Raw genomic sequence first — 26,673 nt, 5'->3', positions numbered from 1 at the left:
TACGTGGCACGCTGCGTCACCTTTTTCTGATGACGTGGCGTGCTGACGGTATAATTATTTTTATTTTTTTATTGGGGTACACGTGGCATTTTTGATTTTTTTTAAAAAAAATTTAAAAATTCTGGAAAAATGAAAAATAAAAAAAAAATTGAAAAAAAATTCTGAAAATATTAAAAAATTCTGGAAAAATGAAAAATTAATAAAAAAATTGAAAAAAAATATTAACAAAATTCTGGAAAATTTAAAAAAATTTAAAAATTCTTTAAAAATTAATAAAAATAAAAAATGATTAAAAAAAAAATCTAATATAATTAAAAATAATGAAAAATTCAGAAAAAAAATAAAAAAGATTAAAAAATTCTGAAAAAATAAAATTTCTAAATTTTCTGAAAAAATGAAATTTTCGAAATTTTAATAAAAATTCTAATGAAAAAATTCTGGAAAATATTTAAAAAAATTTCAAAATTTTCGAAAAAAATTAAAAAGATTAATCATTTTAAAAAAAATGAAATTTTTGAAATTTCTCGAGCTTAGGTTATTTTTAAAAATTTCATTTTTTTAAAAAATGATTAATCTTTTTAATTTTTTTTCGAAAATTTCGAATTTTTTTTAAATATTTTCCAGAATTTTTTCATTAAAATTTTAATTATAATTTTTCCAGAATTTTTATTAAAATTTCGAAAATTTCATTTTTTCCAGAATTTTAATTTTTTCAGAAAATTTCAAAATTTTATTTTTTCATAATTTTTAATTTTATTAGATTATTTTATTTTTTTAATCATTTTTTATTTTTATTAATTTTTCCAGAATTTTTAAATTTCTTCCGTATTTTTTCAGTTTTTTTTATTTTTATTAATTTTTTCAGAATTTTTAATTTTTTTCCTTATTTTTTCAATTTTTTCATTTTTATTAATTTTTCAATTTCCCAGAATTTTTAAATATTTTTTTTTAAAAAAAAAATCAAAAATGCCACGTGTACCCCAATAAAAATATAAAAAATAAAAATAATTATACAGTCAGCGCGCCACTTCATCAAAAAAAGGTGACGCAGCGTGCTACGTAGGAGATTCTGTTGACCCATTGGGGTCAGGGGGCAAACCTGAAGAATCTTCATTTTACGAGGACGGAATCTAATTTTTTTTTTTTACAGGGGGCAAAACCAAAAGTCGCCTATATTACAGGGGGTAAAGTCCTATTAACCCTATATATATATATATATATATATATATATATATATATATTTGGTTAGATAGATAAAATGACAATAGTTATTGGAAATTCAAATACACGAGTGGAGGAATAAAATTCATACGACAATATTAATATTTTCTTATTTTTTAAAATAAGATTTAAATGAAAAATTTGTTCTCTAAATGAAAATAGAGGGAAATTTAGGGTAGGGCATACGAAAGGTAAGACCACCAAGATAGTCGTCCTAGGTAGAGAGAGACCAATCAAAACAATTCATCATCATTCAACTATCCATAAATCAAGATTACGATATAACGGTCCAAATCCTCTTAAAAAAAAATTGAATTTGTCTCTCAAACATCTCATCAACACTTAATGTTTTCAAGCGATTGAGTTCTACGCTAGACATAATGGCAACCTATGGGGCACCCGGACAATGAATACTCAGTGCCATTGCTAATTGTCGACATACCTTGTCCAAATATAGTAAACCATATTCATCACTTTCAACAAGGAGACGATCTTACCTGAGAAACAAATGTCCAAATAAATTCTTTCAAAATAACAACTCCAAGTCTTTCGCATCTTCACGTGTCATCGCCAATCCCCCTCACAAACATGTTCACCAAAACCTATCTGGGTGAAGTCACACATTAGCTTGAACAAATTTTGTACTTCTCAACTGTCACAAGTCATTATCTTCATCAATGAGATGAAGACTTGGTGGCAACTGTTAGGAACGGGTGATGACACAATCTCAAGACTAAAAGGCCTAATAAGTCTCTAGTCCATATGTGAACCACCGATGTTAGCGCTAAGTCACTATGCATAAAAAGAACATCCGGAACCAATCTGGACCCCCGAATTAAAATCAGAAGGCCACCTGACTCACACGTTGGAAAAGACACAACTGTCTGACCGCTTTACATCCACGTGGTAATTTCAATAACCAATAAAAGGATTCAACTACAACAAAACAAAAAAGGTACACACGATCATTCTTAGAAAAAAAATTAATTTCTCATTGCAACATCACTTATTAGAGCATTGAAATATCTTTGCAGCTACATCATCATGCTCAAGCAAAAAACAACCGTATTTCACCTCATCGCACTTACTCCGACCGTCATCTCCGATCGCATATATATAATTTTTTTATGAGAAATATAAAAAAGTATATAATAATGATTACATACAAGCAATCTACATGATGTCAAATGTCAACAATTGTGTGCCATTTTAACGATGATCACCTTCAAACCAGCTTGCTATGGTTTCATAGGCATCCCATCATAGCCAGGCAGCCAACAACCTATCTCACAGCAAAACAATTTATTATGACCCTTTAAATGTCTAAATGTTACAACCCCACGATTGCTATGAAATTGCCGTCCTAGTTAGGGTTGGGAATAGGCCAGGCCGGCCTACAGGGGCCTATGGCCTGGCCTATTTAAAGCCTGGCCTGGCCTGTTTATGAAAAGGCCAGTTTCAAGCTTTTTTTTAAAGCCTATATAGTTTAATAGGCCAGGCCCAGGCTGATGAAATAGCCTACCTGGCCTAACAGGCCGGCCTATATATTTTCACTAGCACAAGCTTTTGGGCCTTACAATACGGTTCCTTGTTTATGGGCTTGTAGGAGCTGCAAGCCTGCATCACTCTTTGAACTTTTACATATAAACTACTATAAATACAACCTAAAGTGAAAAAAACCCTAGCGCCGTTCCTCTCTCTTATTCTCTTCTCAACTATTTCTTCTCCTATCTGTTGTAAAATTTTGAAACGCTATAAAACTACTCAAATAATGAAGTAATATCTTTTTACTCTTTCTCTATTTTTTCTAGTTTTCCCAATCAATGTAATTTTCAATTGCTGATCTGTGCTTTTCAATTTTTTCACAGATCTGTGCGTGTATTTCAAAGACAACAAAGATATTCCCTTACATGTTTTCAATCGAAGATCTTTGTGAAATCCGATTCCCTGACATGAAAGTCTCAATATTAAGAGATCTTATTATACTCTCTACCATATCTACTCATTTTGCTTTGAATACCCACTGTTGTAACTTACTATTTGCTTGAATCATCATTTTCGTTTATTTATTTATATATCTTGTAATGTATATCATGTTTTACTGTGAATGTAAATGTGTCATATTATACAAAATCTAGGTAGTTTTAATTGAATGGATGTTGTTCAAAGATAAATTGTATTGAAACATATTATGAATTCACGTTTTTACGAATGTCATTAAAGATTCCTAAAAAACAAAATAACAAAACCCAGGCAAAAGTAAAAAGTTTTCTTTTTATGAATATTTTCTTGAATTCACGTTTTTTAAAATTGAAAAAAAAACTTTAAAATGGACCTTATTTCATAATGGTTATAAAAAAGTTTTAGAAATTAAATAGGCCAATAAGCAGGCTATCAGGCCAGTCCAGGCTTTTAAAAAGGTCAGGCCAGGCCATAAAAATTGGCCTATGAAAGGCCACAGGCCAGGCTCAGGCCTGCAAATTTTGTCGTAGGCCAGGCTCAGGCCTGCCAAAGCCTGGCCTGGCCTGGCCTATTCCCATCCCTAGTCCTAGTTCTTTTTTGGGCCACTATAACAAGCTTCAAGTCACATATTGTCATATATAATCACACTTCTCTATTTTATTTTACTTTTATCAAAACATCACTTCTCTATTATACGAATGTCCCTTTCACATTGATCATGTCTATTGAATGCACACCAATAGGAAAGTGATGAAAAATACAATTATTTAACAGTTTAATCATTGAAAATGTAAGGTAACCACCGATTTAATCAATCAAATCATTAATATCTTATAATAGACTGAAATTGAAAATATTTTATCATAGTTGTTATCAATCAATTTAGTATATGAAAATATGGAATTGCCTGAAAGAGATTAATGTTATTTAAAATTTTAGAATTCAAAATATATTTTTCAATTTAGATGATATCAAGGGACAAGGATCAAGTTCCATTTCATATAGTGTTACAATTTAATGGCTGGTTCACTTTTGTGCAAGATCAAGATTTCTTATTATGAGTGACCTTAATGCATATCTTTGTGGGACATAGCTAGACATGCATCCATGGATATGGTCTAAGGCTTGGCTTGATGGATGAGATTTGTGGATCCCCCTATCTTTTTAGTTCTTTACTATTGCAATCCATTTGTTTACATTTTAAAAGTAAATTTGGAGAATGAGAAAATTATTATTAATCGAAATAGCATTAATGATCATTTTACATCTGTCTCTAAAAAAATTGAACTCCATTTATTAAATTGATCATGTTAACCAGTGTGGCAGTGCCACCGTGATACCGGTTAAGGAGACCAAAAGAAAAAGTTAAGTTAAAAATGATATTTTTTTAGACTTTTGAAGCATTAATTGTATAACTTTCAATATAATACTACTATATTTGATTTTCTAATCCGTGTCTTTAGGGCAGAGATACTAGTTAACATTTTCTATCAGATCGAACTTTTACCATTGAATGGACGACAATTGTGGACAAACCATTTGTTTATTAAGAATGCCGTGTAGTGGGTGGTTCCTTTCTCATACACAACTTTTAACAGCTATAGCTACAAGAAGCTTTTTCTCTATAGAGTAACATGAAAAAGAAGGCATAACTTCTTTTCTCACATAAAGCTGACTATAACTATTTTTTTTCCACGAGAATCTTCAAGCTTGTGATACATTCTCAATCAAAGTTTCCGTGAATGCTTTTAGTAATTAAAAAAAGCTTATATTATTGCATTTTCATGTGAAATTAAGCATTGGTATTTTAAGGCCAAAGAGAAAATAAGATGTGTGTGTAAGGAAGAAACAAGAGAGAAAAAGTGAATTACAAGATAGAATTATAAAACTTAGCATATGTTTAGATTGATAAAGAATTTGACAAAAATAAAGTGATTTCGTGATTTTGTTGAAACTCTAAAGTATAGTTTTTAGAGAGATGTTATTACCAGCAAAAAAACATCCCGGAATTTCCACGAACCATTTAAATCGTTGGATCATCTCCTGCCTTATAGGAATACATGGTGGATGGGTAGTTAAAATAGGAAAAAGGTGGGGCAGGGTATTTGTATAGTAGGCTCGTGATGTTATTGGGTAATCTTCTCGCTGAATGTAGCATTTCTCGTAGTTTTTATTAAAATTATGGTAACATAGTGATTACGTCAAGCTTACCATCGTCAAAATATTTTAAAGAAAATAAAGAAAGTCATTTTGTTAAAACTCTAAAGTGTAGTTTTGTTAAAATCGCGGCAACACATTATATCAAACACACCATGAATCTAAATATTTTAAGGAAAATATTGAAGTAAAGAATATAGTTTCCATTTTGTGTAGGGCTCATCTTTTACATGAACGTGATTAAAAGGGGAGCTATGTAAGTAGGTGCACAAAAAAGTTAGCTTCTTTGGCACTAATCATTTGTGTCATTTGCTTCTTCTCATCTCTAGTGGCACAACCTTTTCCAAATGACAGCATATACAACTTTAATTTCTATATTCCAAAAATTGATATGTTACTTCACATAAGTAGGTGCCTCAAATTGGGCACCCTGCAACAATCATAGCATAACATTATTTATCTATAAATGTCCTTTTCAACATTCAATTGAATCCTTATAATAGTATAATGTGTTGGTTTGCTTGAAATCAAAATTAGTGATTTTTCTAGCACCTAGAGTTTATGTGCATGAGCCTATGGTATTAGTCTTTTTCTCCCTTATGCCCTTGTAGTTTTTTTTTTTTGAGGGACTATACCCTTGTAAGTTGTAATGTAACCATTTGATTTTGCAAGAAATGAAATTGAATACACGCCTTCTTTGTTTCATGAATGAATGAAAATAAAAATATACACTATGCACTCACTGTGCATAAGGACTAATCATACACAATTATTCACCCTTCTATATCCTTCATCTTCTCTTATATGATCAACCAAACTAGAAATTAACTATACAACAACAATAAAAAAACACTAATTATAAACAAAATACATAGAACACAAAACTCAAACATTGGTTCTAAGCATCTATGTTAAATGTTAAAATGAAATATAGAACTAGAAACAACACATGGAACATCTTATTAGACCATTTTCATTGCAATGAGGACACCTTTGGAATCCACACTCTCCAAGCTCACAATCATCATCTTCTTCATAATCACCTTCATAGTAGATTTTACAACTTCCATAACATGTTTCACAAGGAACAAACTTTATATCACCACAAGCCTCACATCCACCATCACCTCCTTCAATGTCATCAATCCTCTCACAACAATCAAACAATTTCTCAAGTTTCTTATCATCATGTAATTTCTGAATTTCCTCAACTCCACCAATGTATTTCCTTCCAATAAAGACATTTGGTAATCCTCCTTTACCATAGTTCCCTTCACTAAGTAACTCTTTAAGCTCTTCTTTGAATCCCAAATGCATTGACACATCTCTTTCATCAACCCTTATGCCTAATCCTTTCAAAATCATCCTAACTTTGCAACAATCCTCATAAGTTTTTCTTACCATACGTAAGCTTGTGAAATACAACACTACTTTTTCCTTCTTCTCATAAGGGGCAATCTTGAAATTCACAACATTATCACTAATATTCTTTTCCTCAAAAGATAATCTTTTTGTCTCCATCCCCTCTTGCTTCTCTTGCAATGGCTTCTTGAATGAAGACACCACTTTACAATCATCAAAATTTAGAACTTCAACATTGAGATTTAAGACATTTGATCCGTCCTCAATAATCATATGATCCAACTTTGGTTTGTGTAAATCAATGCCATCATCATTCTCCATGAAACTAGGCTTTGAAGGATCAACATTGCCATTGACATTAACATCAAAAGAGAAGCTTCTTAATTGATTTGGTGATTGAAAAGGACTTGTATCTTCAAGTCCTTCCATTAGTTCCCATGTGTTGATGATGTCCTCACAAGGTGGTGTTGTGATTGGATTCTTGGCAATAGATTTTGGTAACTTCTCCTCAATCATATTAGACCATGTATTTGCCTCATTTTCATTCTCTTCTTTGAAATTCTCACCAACCTTACCATTGGAATACATGAAACCTTTTCCGACCTCAAATCCGTTTTCTGAGGTATTGTCCGCTTTGAGCAAAGTTGAATATGGAACAAAACCATTGCCTTGACTATGAGATACAAGTTCCAAAGAACCTAATGTTGTTGATGTCAATGCTACAACATGATAACTATCTCCTTTGTTTTGAGGTGGATGATGTACATGCATTGTGTAGCTTCTAGAGACAGAGCAATAAGGGGTGTTGCAATGACAATATCCCTTTTGCTTGGAACTCACACAACCCATAATCACAAATATGAAAATGATCAACACACAAAGGAAATCTCACAATAAAAAACCAACTTTGAGAATTTGATTTATGAAATCAAAAACACCCCACAAATATAAAAGAATTTGTTAGAAATTCTTGTCCACTCAAAGTGAACTCAAGATCAAACAAAAACAAAATGTCAAATGAAAATTGTACAAAAAACTCAATGACCCAAAAACGACAAAAGAATGTTTATGTAGAAGTACCTCTCAAAAGATTTTCATTTGTTCCAAATGAAAATCAAATGAGGAACCAAAAGAGGAACTAGAAAAGAATATTAAAGGAATGAAATTTGGGTTTGATGAGAATGAGTTATAGAAAATGGTTGAATAATATGCTATGATCAGTAAACACACACGCACACACTCTCTCTTCAACAAACGAAACTTCAATGGAAACTCTCTCGGTTACTTCCACCCACGTTATGTTATGTCATTGTTGTTATATTATGTTACATATTCTTTATTCGTATGTTATTTCTTTATAGATAAACGGTTGGTTAGATGAGTTAAATTAAGTTCATTAACATAAAATAAAAAAGTTATAAGGTAATTTTTTATTAAAAAAAGTTCTAAAGTTCATTAGAATAGTATTTTTTCCTTCAAAAAAAATTAGAATAGTATTTTCATACTGTCGGTGGAACTTGAATCCTGTTATATCTTTTGCAAGATAAGGGAGAAATCTTTATAAACTAACTAACCTTCAATTTTTTTTATCCAAATTATTAATGTGATAATAAAGTTATAAATCACTCAAACAAAACCTCTAACCTTAGAAAGAAACTTTTGCTAATATAGTATAGGATTTTAACTGGTTGCCAATTTATTTTTATGCAAGTTAAAATGAAATATATTAAACACCACAAAAAGCTACCTCCTCAGCATAAGGTGTGTCGGGAAGAAACAAAGAGTTCAAATACATAAAATAATTAACAAACACCCATTAAAATTTAAAGAATTGATAAAAAAAAATACAATTATCTAACATCCAAACAATTAAAGGGCGATGTCACCAACCATCAAACTCAAGAGAAAAAAAACAAATATTTAATCTTATCATGCAATTGAGACATCAAATTTTTCTTATTTATGACAATGTTTCAACATCTTTATCATGTTCATAAATATGTTGGAACATTGTCATACACTTATACTCCATCCGTTTCAAAATACATGTCTAATTTTTACAATGTGCACTATTCACTTGACTTACTTTGACCATATTTTTTTACTAATGTATAAATACAAATATTAGCATGTAGGATGTTGTTTGATTTGCCTCGACAAATATTTTCAAAATATTAAATTTTTATAATTTTTTACTTTAGATAATTAAAGATATTAACGGTCAAAATTGTGCATTGGCATATGTGAAGTGATTGACTTGGACATGTATTTTGAAACGGAGGGAGTAATTGTTTTTGGAGAATGCTAACCATTGTCTTTGGGGCATTGGTTAAAGTATTAGAATAAGTAAGTTTGCATCGAAAAGTATTGTAATTATTGCTAAAAAAAATTTTGTATTTCGATTTATTGCCCTTAAAGTATTGGTTAGCAAGACCTTGTTTTTTCCTAAGAAAATTCAATTATTGTCCGTAATTCAATTATAGCAAAAAAAAACTATCATATATATATATAGGGGTTTGCTAGAACACACCCACTGGTTTTTATGTGGGAGTGTTTTAGCAAAGCTACACCTTAGGGTGTAATTAACCACTTTTTAGTTATTTACTTGCTAAAACACTCCCACATAAAAACTAGTGGGTGTGTTCTAGCAAATGCCTATAGGATTTGCTAGAACACACCCACTTGTTTTTGTTAGAAGGTGTGTTATAACAACATACACCTTAGGGTGTATTTAACCACTTTTTAGTTATTTACTTGCTAAAACACTCCCACATAAAAACTAGTGGGTGTGTTCTAGCAAACCCCTATATATATATATATATATATATATATATATATATATATATATTTGCGTTTAAAATTAGAACCTCTTTTCTTTGTTGAGAACAATTGCGGCCGGCAATGCTAGAACCACTCTCGCTTTTTAGCGCGTGCATGATAACCGAAGTATGGGCAAGAATTGAAAATGACTTGTTTTTACGGAGAAATGTTGTTGTCATTGACTGGTATTCACGCGTGAGCAGCGGTGCCGGTGGCTGGCTAGATTCTGCTTATAAGATTTTCTAGAAACAATTTTCTAATAACTATATTTTTTTTAACCCTTCAATTATGAGAAAAAACTCTACTAATTCAAAGTTCGAACAAGACGTAAGTAAAGAGATCGAACAAGACGTAAATAAAGTATGATTATGAGTTGTTTTGATTAAAAATTAAATTGAAGTTTACATGAATAATTAATCTTTGATGAAGTTCATTAATCACTTACAATTGACTGATTACATCTACAAATAAAGATAGTAAAATGTACACCCTCCCGTCACAAATATAAGCAAAAATTCACATTTTGGATTCATTCAATAAATAATGTATGTTGTCTACAATAAAGGTCACATACATCATTTATTGAATGAATCTAAAACATAGATTTTTACTTATATTTGAGACCAGAGGGTGTACTCTATTATTTTTTACTTGTCACATTTGGAGAAATTTTGTTTCTATTTACTTATCGTTTTAAAAGTTTAATGTAATAATAATGATTGTTATATATATACTCCCTCTGGTCCTATTTATAAGAGAAAGTTGGGTCAACAAAAGTTAATGTATCTAGTTAAAAAGTCAGTCTAGATACATTAACTTTTGTTGACCAAACTTTCTCTTATAAATAGGACCGGAGGGAGTATATAACCGTATCTTATTCAACTTTTGTGACAATCATTTCTTCTCTCTTATTTTGGGACAAAATCAATAGAGAGAAAGAGAGATATCGAAAATAAGAACACAATGTAATTATGAGAAAGTGAGTATATCATTTTTCATTGTTTTATCAACATTACCATTATCTAATTTTTCTAGAATGAAAAAATAGATGAGAAAAGATAATAAATTATTAGAGCAAAGATAGGAAAAACATAAATAGTTAAATCAAAATAGCAAAATTAATTAGTTGCCTTTGTATGTGTAAAACGTCTAAAAATGACATGTTATTCAAGACCAGAAGAAGTGCTATTTTCTTTGAGGTCTTGTTAACTTGTGTATTTATGGACTATGGTACATGTTAAAAAAAATAAAATAGAAGTCTTACATTAAAAATACAATGTTTTTCATTCTAAAAAGAAAAGAAAATTTAATGTTTTGATTCTTAAAAAGTTAAATGCACAATTTTTAAGAATTTTTTTTTTATGTTGAGTTTACTTAATATGTGTTATTGGAGCACATGTTAACTTCTATCTTTTCTTTATTATAAAAGAAATACTTAAATATGTCATTGGTCCCTGCAGTTTCACCATATTTTCGTATTAGTCCCTGCACTTTTTTTGTTTGGATTAGGTCCCTACATTTTGAAAAAAATTTGGTTTAAGTTCTTATGTTAGTTCAACGTTAAAAAAAAAAACAAAACTAACAGAATGTCATGTGGCCCAATAATTTCACGTAAGTGTATAGTCCAACGTGACATAAGTCACTTAGGTTATACACTTACGTAAGTTAAGTCACGTGGAGGTATTTTAGGAAATTCAGATGAGATTGAGCAATTCTTGTTGGGAGAAGAGCAATTTTCGTTGTTAGACTGATCTTGTAAATAGTTTTTCTTTTCAACCAAAAAACAAAGTAGTGTTTCTTCCAACTATGACAGCACCATGGAGCCGTTCCAGTTTTCGTTCATCATTATTTATCTTTCGCCACAGGAAAAAACTTTGCTCTCATCAACCATTTTGGGTTGTGTAAAAACCTAAAAAATGGTTTTTTTGCTTATAATAGTGACCGGAGGGAGTAGTTAACCATGAACCATATCCCGAGCACACTTGAAAATATTGTCACTACATACTTAAAAGCATCTTCGGGAACATCCATTTGAGAATGTCATACCCCAATTTTATAGTGGGGGTGTACCTTTAATTAACGGGGGTACATAATTATGTGAATGAAGTAAGCACTAGGAAAATATTTTATTATTTGGAAATGATAAATTAAATAATTAATTTAATCATTATTAGAAAGTGTTTTTTTAGTCCCCAAGTTTTGCTAAAATATTTTGGAATGCAATCTAGAATATTTTAGTGCTTGATTTGAAATATATTTTGGTACATAATATAATATATTTTTGTACTCAATATGATATATTTTGGTACTCAATTGAGATATTTTTGTACTCGATCTAATATGTGAATTACTTGTTCCCAAAGTTTCTCACTTATTACTTGTGATTCTCTATAAATTGAGAGCTCACACAGCGTATTCTACAGTTGATGCTTCATGTGCTTTTCCTCTCTTCTCCCTCCTTCGACTTGTGTTGACGAGTTTTTCTTCTATTTCTACTCCTTTTTGTCCCTTTCAGTTTCAAGGTATTTTAAAAATACCCCATTTTGTTTCGTTTTTGGGTCTATTATTTATTTATTTATTTATTTATTTTCGTAATTTATTTTAATTTTGTTATTTATTAATTTGCAAGTAGATTGTATTTTAGGAAGTGGTAACATAAAAAATCACAAAAATATGCATGTCTTTACTTTATTATTCACTTAGCTTTTATATATCAAAAAATGCAAAAAAATTAGGTTAGATTAAGAGTTTTTGTGGTGATCCAACATCACTACAAAATTCTCACGCTTTTATTTTATTGCTACGTTAGTTTTATTTTTAGGTTTTAATTAATTATTAAAAAGAACAAAAAACATGCAAAAAACAAAATTCACAAAAATCATTTTCATAATAAACCTTGATTTTCAATCAAGTGATTCCCATTTTTTTATTTTATTTTCTTAATCAAATTTCAATCAATTTAATCATACTTCGAGTCATTTTTCTTTTAATGTAAAAAATACAAACAAATTCTATTTTGCCACTTGACTTCTATTTTAAAACTTTTTCAAAACTAATAAAAACCACAAACAAATCAATCGGTATTTTTACCCCGAACTACGAGGTTTTGATCCCTCACGGGTACGTAGGCAAAGGACCTAGTCCTTCCAAATAAAAAAAAAGTAAAAAACAATTTTCTTTTCTTTTTAATCATCACTTTAATTCCATTTTGTATGCATGTAAGTTATAGCACAAAAATGAATAAAATCAAGAGATAATCAAGAGGTTCCCATATAATACTATGGATATTTAGGGTGCTAACACCTTCCCTAAATATAACTAACCTCCGAACCCTAAATCTTTTAAAATGTGGTAATTTAGAACTTTCTCATAGTATACTATGGATATGTATGGTGCTAACATCTTCCCTAAATATAACTAACCCCCGAGCCCTAAATCTTTTAAAATGTGGTAATTTAGAACTTTTTTTCCCTTTCTTTTGAAAAATTAAAAGTTCAGTCGTGAAATAAAATTAGTGAGTCTATGCTAATCAAATAGTTTGACCTCAAAAAAAAATGACGCGACAGAGAAAGCCATACAATGGTACTTTATTAATTGCATTATTTAATCCTTAGAGACATTTGAAAAATTGTAACGCTTTGTGTCAGAAAAAGTTTCAAATTTTCTCTCACTCAAAACATACATGTTTGTGTACTCAAACTTTACTTTGAAATACTTTTCATCAGAGCATGATGAAATATTTTTTGTGCTGGTGAAAGTAATATCTGGGTATGCATAGCAATAGTAATCATCCATGAATAAACGAATCGTGGGAAGAATGAGAATTTTCAAGAAAATTGAAATCTTGTAAAGAAAAAGACAGATTTTGGGAACAAATAAAACAAAGAGATATGGTTCTTTATTTATAAAAGGAAGAATGTGTAACCGTTTTCGACTTTGAAACAATTAGGAGAAAAATATGGCTATCATGTGTGATATGAGAGAAAAAAGGGTCCATAATTGATATGGAACAATATTTTTCTCTCATATCAATTATGAACCCTTTTTCTCTCATATCACACATCATAGCCATATTTTTCTCCTAATTTTTTCAAAGTCGAAAACGGTTACACATTCTTACTTTTATAAATAAAGAATCATATCTCTCTGTTTTATTTGTTCCCAAAATCTCTTTTTTCTTTACAAACTTTCAAGTTTCTTGAAACCTCTCATCATTCTTCCCACGATTCGTTCATTCATGGATGATTACTATTACTATGGGTACCAAGATATTACTTTCACCAACACAAAAAATATTTCATCATACCTTGATGAAAAGTATTTCAATGTAGAGTTTGAGTACACAAACATGTATGTTTTGAGTGAGAAAATTTGAAACTTTTTCTGACACAAGCGTTGCAATTTTTCAAATGTCTCTAAGGATCAAATAATGCAAGAAAGTACCATTGTATGACTTTCTCAAATGGATGTTCCCGAAGATGCTTTTAGGTATGTAGTGGCAGATATTTTCAAGTGTGCTCGGGATATGGTTGATGGTGCCTATAAGAATCAAATGGTTCTTTCTATTCGAGTCGTTCTTAGCGTTACTAGGGCCAATGAAGATGAGAATACGATGTCAATGATGAAGAAGAGGATGGTGATGAAAAAAAATAATGGGTTGATTCCCGCGGCTACCTCATGTATGGATAAACTATTTTCATTACCCATATAACAGAAAACGGGTGATGAACAAAACATGAAACATGAAACCCATAATGTGTAGCTTCTAGAGACAGAGCAATAAGGGGTGTTGCAATGACAATATCCCTTTTGCTTGGAACTCACACAACCCATAATCACAAATGTAAAAATGATCAACACACAAATTGAATCTCACAATAAAGAACTAACTTTGAGGATTTGATTTGTGAAATCAAAAACACCCCACAAAGTGATTTCAAGATCAAACAAAAACAAAATGTCAAATGAAAATTGCACAAAAACTCAATGACCCAAAAACAACAAAAGAATGTATATGTACAAGTACCTCTCAAAAAAATTTCATTTGTTCCAAATAATGAAGTACAATTGTTAAATTGAGTGGAGAAACAAAAAAGAAAAATTGAAAGGAATGGAAGATTGAATTGATATCAAAGCCAAATAGAATGGAAGATCAACCATTCATTCAATTCCAACAACAAATTATCTTTCTTTCTAGCTCAAGAGATTGGTAGAGAGAAAATAATGACCAATAACACACACACGCTATGAAAAAAAGAGGGTTGAATAGTATGCTATGATCAATAAAATATAAAAGGGAAGAAATTTGGGTTTAATGAGAATGAGTTAGAGAAAGTGGTTGAATAATATGCTATGATCAATAACACACATTCTCTCTTCAACAAACGAAACTTCAATGGAAACTCTCTCGGTTACTTCATTGATGTTATATTATGTTATGTTACATTTTCAGTTTTATTTCATATTATAGTTTTTGGGAGAAACATATTCTTTATTCTTATGTTATTAATTTCTTTATAGATCAACGGTTAGGTGAGTTAAATTCAGTTCACAAACATAAAATAAAAAAGTTTTAAGGTATTTTTCTCTTAAAAAAAAGTTCTCAGGTTCATTAGAATAGTATTTTTCATACTGTCGGTGGGACTTGAATCTTGTTATATTTTTTGCAAGATAGCAGAAATCTTTATAAGCTAACTAACCTTCAATTTTTTTTTTATTATCCAAATTATTAATGTCATAATAAAGTTATAAATCACTCAAACAAAACCTCCAACTTTAGAAAGAAGCTTTTGCTACTATAGTGATATATTTTAATTGGGTGCCAATTTTTTTTTTTTAAAGAAACCAAAATAGGATATATTAAACACCACGAAAAACTACCTCCTCAGCCCAAAGTGTGTCGAAAAGAAACAAAGAGTCCATACACACAAATAATTAACCATCGTCCATTGAAAAATAAAGCATTGATAAAAAAGAAATAAAACAATACAATTAACCAACACGCAAACAATCAAAGGACGCTGCCACCAACTCAAAAGAAATATTTGCAGCTTTATGCTTCACAAAACCGAATATTTAACCTTATCAAACAATTGGGACATCGACTTTTCCTTAAGTATGACAATGTTTACATCTTTATACATGTTCTTACATCTTTATGCTCATAAAGATGTTGAAACATTTGTCACACACTTATAATTGTTTTTTTTTCTGAGAAAATTCAATTATTTACCGTAATTCAATTATAGCAAAAAAAAAAAAAAATGATACGTTGAAAAATAAAACCTCTTTTTTTGGATTGAGAACTATTTACGTTGAAAAATAGCGCGTGCATGATAACCGAGTTATGGGCATGGATTGAAAACGACTTGTTTTTGCGAAGTAAGGTTGTTTGCATTGACTAATGTTCACGCGTGAGCAGCGGTGCCGGTGGCTGGCTAGATTCTACTTATAAGATTTTCTAGAAACAATTATTTTTCTAATATTGTTTTTTTTTTTAACCTTTTAATTTTCAGAGAAAAAATTCTAATAATTCGAAGTTCGAACCAGAATTAACTATAGTTTGATCAAAAGTTATTATTATCTTTATTACTAGATGCAATGAGTCAATTGTTCAAATGATTAATGAACTTGAGTTTAATTTTTAATTTCAGAGAAAAAATTCTAATAATTCGAAGTTCGAACCAGAATTAACTATAGTTTGATCAAAAGTTATTTCATTTAAAAATTAAACTCAAGTTCATTAATCATTTGAACAATTGACTCATTACATCTAGTAATAAAGATAATATTATGTACTCCGTTCTTGTTTATTTGTCTCCCGAAACATACAAAATTTATATCCAAACTGAAGGGAATCCAGTGTAGTATTCAAAAATCCAATAATTACTCGATTATGGGTTACACGGCAGCATATACGGGCCAAAGAAAACCATACAAATTTTAACCCAATTCCATATCAATTTCTTTAATCCGATTCTAACTTCTCTAGTTATCATAAACAATAATAACATATACACAATACCACATCAGCCATCTATAATTTCTGTCCTAAGCTCAATTCCACCTCACTCAAGAACTTACCTCATTGAGAAATATTTTCTTCATCTTCTTTGAAATTGCACCCCCACCATTCCAATTTTGTGCTCTTGGATACAAATTATCTACATGTAATTTGTCAAACAACCAAAATTACTAATAAAATCACATAAGCCCCAATTTGGGATTAGGGTTTTGCCAAGGGAAAAAGAGAAGAGGAATACACTTATCTTTGATCCTTTACTCCTCCAACATGAAGGATTCCCAATGATTCTCTACATGTAAGCCATCCATCACTTGAGTTGAGAGAAAATTAAAATTAGGAAGGAAAGGTTTCGTTTGGACACTTCAAACAAGGGAAAGGACTATGTTTTGCTTCATTGAACTTAAGTGGATGATTTAAGGTACAAAGAAAAGATATGAGCTTGAAATGATGTCACAATGGAACATTTTGAGGTTGGGGGCGGTGGGAAAAAGGCTTCAGCCGAGAGAGAGAGGTTAAGAGGGAGAGAATTGAATGTTTTTCTTCCCATTATGTCCAAAAATATCTTCTATAGGATCCTTGCATTACCATTCTACCATTCTTATTCCTTGTAATTACATTACTACCATTAGTGAATAAAATGACTCTTTTATCATCTCATTTAATTAGAAAATGATCAAATTGTCCTTTCTCGATTATTTCTTCTCAAGCACGATAAAATGATACTGCATTTTACATGGGATTAAGCGGGATATTACAGTTTCTTTTCTACAGGCTGAGAAGGTAATTGTACCTGCATAATTCTTGAATAAGTGAGAAACATAAGGTTTGAACAAACAAGTTATAAGGTATTTTTATACTAAAAAAAGTTCTAAGGCTCGTTAGAAGGAATAAGAATAGTATTTTCACACTGTTGGTAGAATTTGAATCCTGTTTTATCTTTTGCAAGATAAGAGCAGAGATTTATATATCCTGTTATGGCTCTTTTTAGTCCCTTTGGTATGGTTGTTGGATTGGTCTTGTAAGTAGTTCTTTTTCAACCAAAAAACAAAGCAGTTCTTCTTCCAATTATGACAACACCATGGAGCCATTCCAATTTTCTCTCATCATTATTTATCGTTCGCCACACAATTTTTTTTTCTCTCATCAACCATTTTCGGTTGTCGAAGAAAAACGTATTGGATGTTTTAAGTTTTAATGAATAAGAAGAAACTTGAGAGTATCGATTTAGTATTGTTAATTGCAATTAGGAATAAAATTGAGAAACTGGAGTTTGAGAGTTTTTCATGATTTAGTATTGATTGAATACTAAATCAATACGAGGGTATAAAGCTATAATCTGGGACTAGTTAAGATATCTAGTATTGAGCTATCTAGTATTGTTTCATTCATGTCCCTTTGAGCGGGTTTGAAATTGTTGAGAATTGTCTCAAAATTGATGATTGAAGATTGATCAAAAATCATGGCATAATTTGGAGAAATCGGAACACGGTTTTGTGCATGTTTTCGAGCTTTTGGTTCAACAAAAATCGAGACACGATTTGTAGAAATCGAGGCCCGATTTTGAGACACGATTTGTAGAAATCGAGACACTAGAAAAAGTTTCATTCTTAATGTTTTGTAAAAGGCTTCAAGAGAGTGAAACTTGGGAAATCAATTTAGAACTGAGCGTCATTGAATAAGGGTTTTTAAGAGGTTCTCTTGGGTTAGGAAACATGTGTAAACACCTTGGGTGAGTGAAAATCATTGAGTGTCTTGTTCATTCGAGATATTAGGAAAATGGTAGAAATTATGGTTTGTTCTTTGTGAGCTTGTTGAAGCGAATTTCTTGTAACCATTTTATATCTCTTTGTAAAGAATTCAGTAATATTGGATTGGTGAGTTCAATCAATCTCTCTCCAGAGTAGGTCAATTTGGACCAAACTTGTACAACTTTTCTAGCTGTATTTGTTAATTATCTCTTTCATCTTTTATTTGTGATTTTGTGCTTTACACTTGACTCCTAGAATAGATCTGAGTTTGTTATTATTGTTGTTGTTGTTGCTGTTGTTTGAGGTTACTTTGATATTGATTATTACTTTCTTTTGCTCCACACATCTAAGTTTATTGTGTGATTTTGAGTCTGAATTCACAACAAAAATGATGCGCACTAGGAGTTTTCTGAAATTCAACTTAAGGAGAACACAATATAAATTTGCCCTAGGGTTTCACATGACTTTTATTTTGTTTGACTCATGAATTTAGCAAGACATTAGAGATTAGTCATTAGAATTGCATACATGGAATGTTTGATGAGAACCATAAAAAAAGAGAATAAGATTTCGTCCAAAAATTAAAAAGTGCAAAAAAGTTGTCATCCACAAAATTCATAGTGTACTAGGCAATAGAAACCACTGAATTTTTTTTAGAAGAAATGTACGACATTAAAAAAAGAAAAAAAATCTCAACATAAGAAAGGTTTTTTCACCAAATAACATACTCTCCAATTCCTGGCAAAATCTGAAAAACTCTTCGGAGAAGATAAAATAACATCATTGTAACAGGTTCACAAAGTAGCAAACCCAAACCACACCTATTTTATTTGAACCATTTTTTTTTCTTCTTCTTCCAGTTGAGTTGTTTGTTTCCATTATATTTCATGAGAAAGTATTGCATTGTCAGAGGATGGAAAATATTTAGGCATATATCATTTATGCACCCAAATAAATAAGTAAAAATTAGAAGAAGAAGAAAGATTGAATAACCTATTTTTAAAATAACTAAATAATATAAAATGGGGTTTGCTAGGATACACCCACTAATTTTTATTAAGGTGTGTTTTAGCAAAGATATAACTAAAAAGTTGTTAAATACACCTTAAGGTGAATGTTGCTAAAACACACATTCTAAACAATAGCTGGGTGTATGTTAGCAACTCCTATAGTCATTTGCTAGGATACACTAGGGGTGGCAAAACGGGCTTGACCCGCCGGGCTGGCCCGTTTGGCTCGCTATTTTTGGCGGGCTGAGTCGAAGTTTTGAACTCGCTTTTTATAGTTGGCTCGGCTCGGCTCGTCTCGTTGAAAAGCGGGGCGGGCACGGAGTGGAGCGGGGCGGCCCGCTTAACTCGTTGGAAACAATTATGTTACGACGACAACAGGAGGAGGAGGAGGTGCACCATATACTCACAACTTAGATGATGATTGACTTGGAGTTGATTGACTTAATAAAAGAATTATGTTGTTGCTGCGATTATTTTGAGACTTGTTTTATGCTTTTGGATTTATCTTGGTTGTTTAGTTTATTTTGAGACTTATTTTATGCTTTTGGATTTATTTTGGTTGTTGGATTTATTTTGGAACTTATTTTATGTTTTTCGATTTATCTTGGTTGTTGAGTTTATTTATTTTCAGACTTATTTTATCCTTTTGGATTTAATTTGGTGGTTGGATTTATTTTATGATTTGTTTTATGTTGCGTATTTGCCTTATTTTGCTATTAATTATAATGTTGAATTCGATAACTTGTTAATTATCTTGTTTTTCACAAATTTATTTGTCACCTATTCTTTTATACTCCCTCCGTCTCTAATTATAAGCAAATTTGACTTTTTTGGTTCATTCAATTATTGATGTATGTGGTCTATTTTTTATTATAAAAGCAACATAGTTTTTTTTGTAACAATTAAGTTGTAAAAGAAAAAGCAAAAAAAGTTTTTTGTTTGGCGGGCCGGCCCGCTAACTCGCAAGTCCGCCACAAAACGGGGAGGGGTGAGATTTTGGACTCGGTCACTAATTTTGACTCGGCTCGTCTTGTCTCGTTTTTAGCGGGCTTAGACGGGGCGGGCCTAAACGGGGCGGGCCGGCCCGCTTTGCCATCCCTAGGATACACCCACTTATTTTTTAGAAGGTGTGTTTTAGCAAGTTATAACTAAAAAGTAGTTAAATACACCTTAAGGTGTAGCTTGCTAAAACACCCCCACATAAAAACTAATGGGTGTGTTCTAGCAAATTCCATATATAATATATATTATTTGTGTGTGCGACAAAATAATTTTGATTTGAAGTTGTGAGAATCAAGTATTTCTCCCACGTCATAAACTTTGGGGGCTCAAAAAAAAAAAAATGTCTTGTAATTTGCGATATTGTTCTACATCGGGTAATATGATTTGTAGGAAATGTCTTCTTTGTAACAGGAAAAATATCGTGAATTCATGTTGATTTATTTTTGCAAGAAATGCATGAATTTCTCATCACTGTCCCATTGTTATAAAGTATAGCTCTAATAACTTGGGTCTTATGCCTTCCGTTTTGATTGTCATGGCTCAGACATAATGATTTTTGTGGCATGTTATCCTAAAAATGGACTATTAGAGGGTTAAATGTTGAATTCATTTTATATCGAAAAAAGGTTTACTGCTAAAATGTTGTCATTTTAATTAGACGAACACCAAAATAAAAAGTTGTCAATTCATGACCATAAAAGAGGGACACGTCACATTTCCTTCTAAAAATTTGTTGGTGAGTTCGGAAGAGACTAGAACAACAACTGGTCAATTATGACGACAAAAGAGGAAGACGACACATTTTCACCCAAAATCTTTAAGGCATTAGATTAATGAGTGACCTCTATAATAAATTCAACATTTTATTTATTTATAGACGATTTGAGACTTAATCTCTTGTACTTAAAACTTAACAATTAGAACTTCATACAATCCTAGAGAAAGGGAGACAAAATAAATACCGATATTTGTGTTTGACATTGTAAGATTGTACTATACTTTGATAGAGTAATAATTTTGTATCTATAAATTAATTTGCTCATGATTTCATTTCACTTTGTTCATGATCTATAAATTAATTAATAATTAAAAAATATATGTATCTTGTTGGGTGAGGCCTACGTTACCCTCTCTTGTTTAGGGGGTAATTACCCTCTCATGATATCAACCAATCAAAATGTAATATACATAGGCAACATTAAATGTCAAATAAATGAGTCAATTTTTTCTAAAAATAAAAAAGTTAATCTTAATCATAAGGTAACTTTTAATACTTTTAATTTTTATTTAATTATATTACAGTGTTCAATCTTAATTAATTTACACTACAAGACTTATAACAAATAAAAATTTTACATCAAATTTCTTTCATATGGATGTCCTTAATTTCATCACTTACATTCATAAAATTTATTCCATTCCACAACCCCGAACGTGAGAATAAAAACATCTCCTCCATTCAAATATCTTCTTTATTCTTCCCTATTGATCAATTCTTGTTTCTTTTTCGTTCGTCTTCCCATTTTGATTGTTCAATTTTGTCGTTCCAAACTGCCGCAGTTTCCAATTATAGTGAGAATTGTCGTTGTTTTTAAAATCACGTCAGGTATCGTGATTTTTTTTTTAAGCAGCCAGCCTAATAAAATCTGCTAACACGCATAGACCTGCCTCACTATCAGCCAAAACCTTTAAGTCCAAACAAAAGAACAAAAGCCTCATGACATAACCATTTCAGCAGCAACCGAAAAAAATGCTAGCAAACTCCCAGAACATCACAACGGCAACACCTGCTTAAATATAATTAAGGCAAGATTGCATTAGGGGTCCTTTATCTTATTTATTTGTAACAATTTGGTCCTTTATCTTTATTTTTTCTCGTTTAGGTCCTTTATCTCTCTTAAAAGCACATATACATCTTTTTTCTCATTTTTTATTAAAAAATACATAATTTTATTTTTAAAAATATATTTTTATTAAAAATGAACAAAAATCCAGATATATGATGAAGATGTTCATCATCTTCATCTTCTTCCTTTGAATCTTCATCATCTTCTTTAAATAAAAAAAATTCTACTAAAATATATCTCCAAATATCGTGAATTAATGTTATATTCACCTCAAATCTTCTTTTAAACACAAAAATCAAAACCTTAATTTCACAAATGTTGCAAGGTGGTTGGTGAAGGCTTAGTCACTGGCGGAAGGGTCAGGCTTTACGAAAGTTAAGATTGTTCTGGAAATAACAAAATTGATGTGCAAAGCTGCTCTCAATTTTGGGGTTATTTTTATGCCGGGTTTGAATATTGAGTTAGAAAATAATAATAATAATATACGGTGTGACAATTTATATAACTATTTTTTTTTGTGATGAAACTAAATCTCTTTTTCTATAGGGTTTTGATTTTTGTGTTTAAAAGAAGATTTGAGGTGAACATAACATTAATTCATGATATTTGGAGATATATTTGTGTAGAATTTTTTCTGATTCAATGAAGATGATGAAGATACAAAGAAAGAAGATGAAGATGATGAACATCTTCATCATATTTCTAAATTTTTTTCATTTTTAATAAAAATATATTTAAAAAAATAAAATTATGTATTTTTTTAATAAAAAAGATGAGAAAAAGGATGTATATGTGCTTTTATGAGAGATAAAACCTAAACGGAAAAAAATAAAGATAAATGACCAAAGTGTTACAAATAAATAAGATAAATGACCTATAATGTAATCTTGTCTATAATTAAATAAAAATTAAAAGTATTATAAGTTACCTAAAATTGATTTTTTTTTTTAGAAAAAAATTACTCATTTATTTGACATTTAATGTTGCCAATGTATATTACATTTTGATTGGTTGATATCATAAGGGGGTAAAATACCCTCTAAACAAGAGAGGGTAATCTAGAAAAAACCATCTTGTTGTCTTGCCTGTTTTTTTTATGTATCCTTCTAGAGTATACAACCAAACATCTTTCATCTTGCTTTCTACTTTTTCCAATTCCATGCAAACAATGAAAATGTCTTTAGTTGATCTGTTAAAACAAACAAATGTACAACAACTAGAGTAGTTGGGTTGGGTATTATAAGCTTCTCATTGCAAAGGAGAACAACAATAAAAGGGGGCTCAAACAGCTCTAAGATTTTTTTTTTGAGAACCAAACAGCTCTAAGAATTCATCACCATAACTCACTTTCTTTTCTTGAATCTTGAACACATGGTTTCATTCCATTCATTCATTAACTCACTCATATTCTAAAGTGCATAAATCACAACCATCACACAAAACACAAATATCATTGTGCCACTCTTTCAACCTCTCTTGTCACAAAAAACATCCCCCCCCCCCCCCCCCCCCCCCATGTTTATAGGAGCAAAGCAACTTCCATTGTGAGACATTTTATGATAAATTTTTTTTTTTTTTTATATAAAGCATTATGAAAATAAATAAAAAGAGTTGAACCTAAGTCAAATAAAAAACTAGAGAAACATTATTTATTTTTAAATTTTTATATTATACATTTAAAACCATTGTGAATTTTTTTCAAGTCCTTCCAATCATTAACTTTGATCGCTTGTCCCTTGGGTCAGCCTTGCTCTCTCTCACGGTAACACTCACTTTCTCAATCTTTTTTTTATGCTTTCAATAGTAGAAAACTCTGGATCATCTCTTAGGGTTCTCCATTGAAAAATGATGAGTTTTTGCCTTTTAATAACTTTTTAAAATATGTTATTTGTTGCCTCTAAAAATTGAGTTTTATCCACTCATCTATTAATATGTGAAATAATTTTTGTCCACTCATCTATATCGGCACTGTTCCAATCAAAAGATCAAGCTGCTTTTTTCAACAATTTGTACTCAAGTTAATTTGTAAGCCCTATAAAAGCTGAAAACCGATGTTTTGGTTAGATTTTTCATTCTTCCATTCCCAAGCAAATGAACATATTATAATTTTGGAACATACCTCTTTTCCATAAGATGAGATATTCGCATTTTAAGGTATTAATATCAATGTTTTGTTTGTCAGTTATCCCAGTATTAGTTTGTTGAAAAATTTACCATTCAATCTTAGTGGTCTAGTTTCAAAACTCTGGTGCACCGAATAAAAGTATCAATGTTTGTTTCTAGATATATCACTTTCTTGTTTAATTAGTCATTGTAAATTCATTTTAAGTTTTTGCAAATATATCTTTTCTTGTTTTGTTCAAATTAGTTCTAGTTATACAATACACATGGACTAAATTGATTTTAGTTCTTGAAATATAGATGATATAAGGACTAAAATCAATACGATATATATATATATATATATATATATATATATATTAATTTTAAGATAAACAAATATTATAGAGACAACCCCTAAAAAAAAGTTAGAGCGACAAACAAATATTATGAACCAAATTGGTACATAATATGATAATATATTGCACGAACTAGAAACAAACAAATGACAATGTTCTGTTCAATATTTTTTTTTTCATTTAAAATATTCAAAGGAATCAACAAGTTCTACACTATAGTAGCTTACAAATGCCGACATTGTTATGTTGGACGCCTTGACATGACTTTGAACATGGTATCCTCCACCATATGTGATTATTATTATTCCTTCTATCTATCAAAATTAAATTTAAATTATTATTCAAAAGGATTGAACTTAAAGTTTATTTTATCCCAATATTAATTTGTGAAATAATTTTTCTCCACTCATCTAGTAGTGAATATGCAAATGGTAGATTGTTCTACCTCTCCGATATAGGTGATAGGAGAAATATGCTAATGACAAAAGTGGGTGACAGAGATGCAATAATGATATACGTCACATTTCAGTGATGCTTGCAGTATCAAATAGTCACAAAATTATTTGAGATTATCTAATAGCGTAAACATCGGTGAGATTGGACGTTCGTCGTTATTGCCTTCTTTCCCACTAACTTTTACCTTGATCATACTTCTCATATTAGCTAAATTGGTGAAATTGAACAACAACTAAGGAATTTGTGTATTATCTGCTAGTTTAATAGCCACCAATACAAGTAGAAAGTACCATCTTCTATCCTTTATGAACAATGATGTTGGACACATATCAACCAAAAAATTTGCATTTTCTTCACTACTTTAAATCTACTTGTTTCTGACTAGGCTAAGGCCCATTTCGACTCGAATCAGGTCCGATCTAGGATCCGAGAGCAGACGACACCATACGATGAACACACCATAAATCTCACTAGATAATGGTCCGAACCAACAGGTCATGACCGTCCAATCTGGATCCAATGCTAGAGAACAACCATGATGGTCACACATGTAGAAACACTCAGATAATTGTAACAAAAATTTGAAAAGGAAAAAACTGAATTAATTGAAAAAAAAAACCAAAAAACGTACAGGCATTCAACAACAAATGCTCTCAGGAAAAAATGTCCATGTGAAGGCTTGACAGTCAAAACCCTCCTTATCTATTATATATGCTTATCATTGGAGCAGGTAACACTCTTACCCTATTATTAGTCACCTTTTCTCTTGAACCCCTCACTGACGTGGCGTTGGAGCATGTACAAGTACACTACCTCCTTTCAGTGGAGAAGGATGCAAGGCGGCTTGCGGTGGACGATGAAATCTCAATCTCTCTACATATAGCGGATCTCATCCCAACAAGACAACTTCTCCGGTCCAACCCACATGTGATGTGCAACAAAACTCATAACTTTGGATGTAGCCCTAATTCTAGCAATATTATTATGAAATAATCAGACACTTTTGTGATAAGTGTCCATTTTTTGTACAATATCGTAAAATACTTTAATAACTACAATTTTATCTTCTTCTATGATGACACTTGTCTTATGATGTTATTTTAGTCATTGTTATGTGTTTTTGTTAAATCTTAAGTAGTTTGAGATAGTTTAGAGCTGGAAATTACAAGAAAATCTTTCTTATTATGAAGTAATAACTTTTTTTTTTCCTAAAAGATTTGCATACTTTAATTATTAGAAAGTACAATTAGATCAGAAATGTTAAGAACGTTTTCCATATTCATAAAAAATGATAAGATTTCATGAGGAACCACGCCAGGAGTAAGACGTATAGTCTTTGAGAAAACACTAGCTCCCACTTCAAGAAAATGTTGAATTTCTCGCATTTTATACTACATACAAGCCTTACATAAACTTCAAAGCATACTCAAGAGGAGTAAAAAGTCAAGAATAATAAGGTTCAAGGCCCACTATGAAAGCTCCAAAGAGAAACCTACACAATTAGAATTGTCTCACTTATTACTAGCAAATTTCAAACAAACAAAAATATATTGAAAATCACATTATTTTTTGCAGAATGCACAAAGTCTCGGTGGACTGATACTT

At 30.7% G+C, this 26,673-nt stretch overlaps 2 long non-coding RNA genes and 1 pseudogene across 3 annotated transcripts; 1 reads left to right on the top strand and 2 right to left on the bottom strand.

Moving 5' to 3' along the window:
• The first annotated feature begins 2,680 nt into the window (after window positions 1-2,680).
• On the top strand, window positions 2,681-3,443 carry LOC146912413 (uncharacterized). Its single transcript, XR_015016458.1, has 2 exons — window positions 2,681-2,997; window positions 3,090-3,443. It is a non-coding gene; the product is annotated as an uncharacterized LOC146912413 (long non-coding RNA).
• A 2,577-nt stretch (window positions 3,444-6,020) lies between these two features.
• Window positions 6,021-8,037, bottom strand: LOC146912412 (uncharacterized protein At5g39865 pseudogene; annotated as a pseudogene). The gene has a single exon (XR_015016457.1). The product of XR_015016457.1 is annotated as an uncharacterized protein At5g39865 pseudogene (transcript).
• An 8,349-nt stretch (window positions 8,038-16,386) lies between these two features.
• On the bottom strand, window positions 16,387-18,455 carry LOC146912411 (uncharacterized). Its single transcript, XR_015016456.1, has 2 exons — window positions 16,785-18,455; window positions 16,387-16,685 (listed from the first exon to the last, which is right to left on the bottom strand). It is a non-coding gene; the product is annotated as an uncharacterized LOC146912411 (long non-coding RNA).
• Between the last annotated feature and the right edge of the window lie 8,218 nt (window positions 18,456-26,673).

This window comes from Medicago sativa, chromosome 6, assembly GCF_051527215.1.
Source record: "Medicago sativa cultivar Bolivia chromosome 6, Bolivia_mono, whole genome shotgun sequence".
In the NCBI taxonomy this organism is placed as follows: domain Eukaryota; kingdom Viridiplantae; phylum Streptophyta; class Magnoliopsida; order Fabales; family Fabaceae; genus Medicago; species Medicago sativa.
The sequence above is the reverse complement of the archived record's forward strand: the minus strand, read 5'-3'. Positions and strand labels throughout refer to the sequence as shown.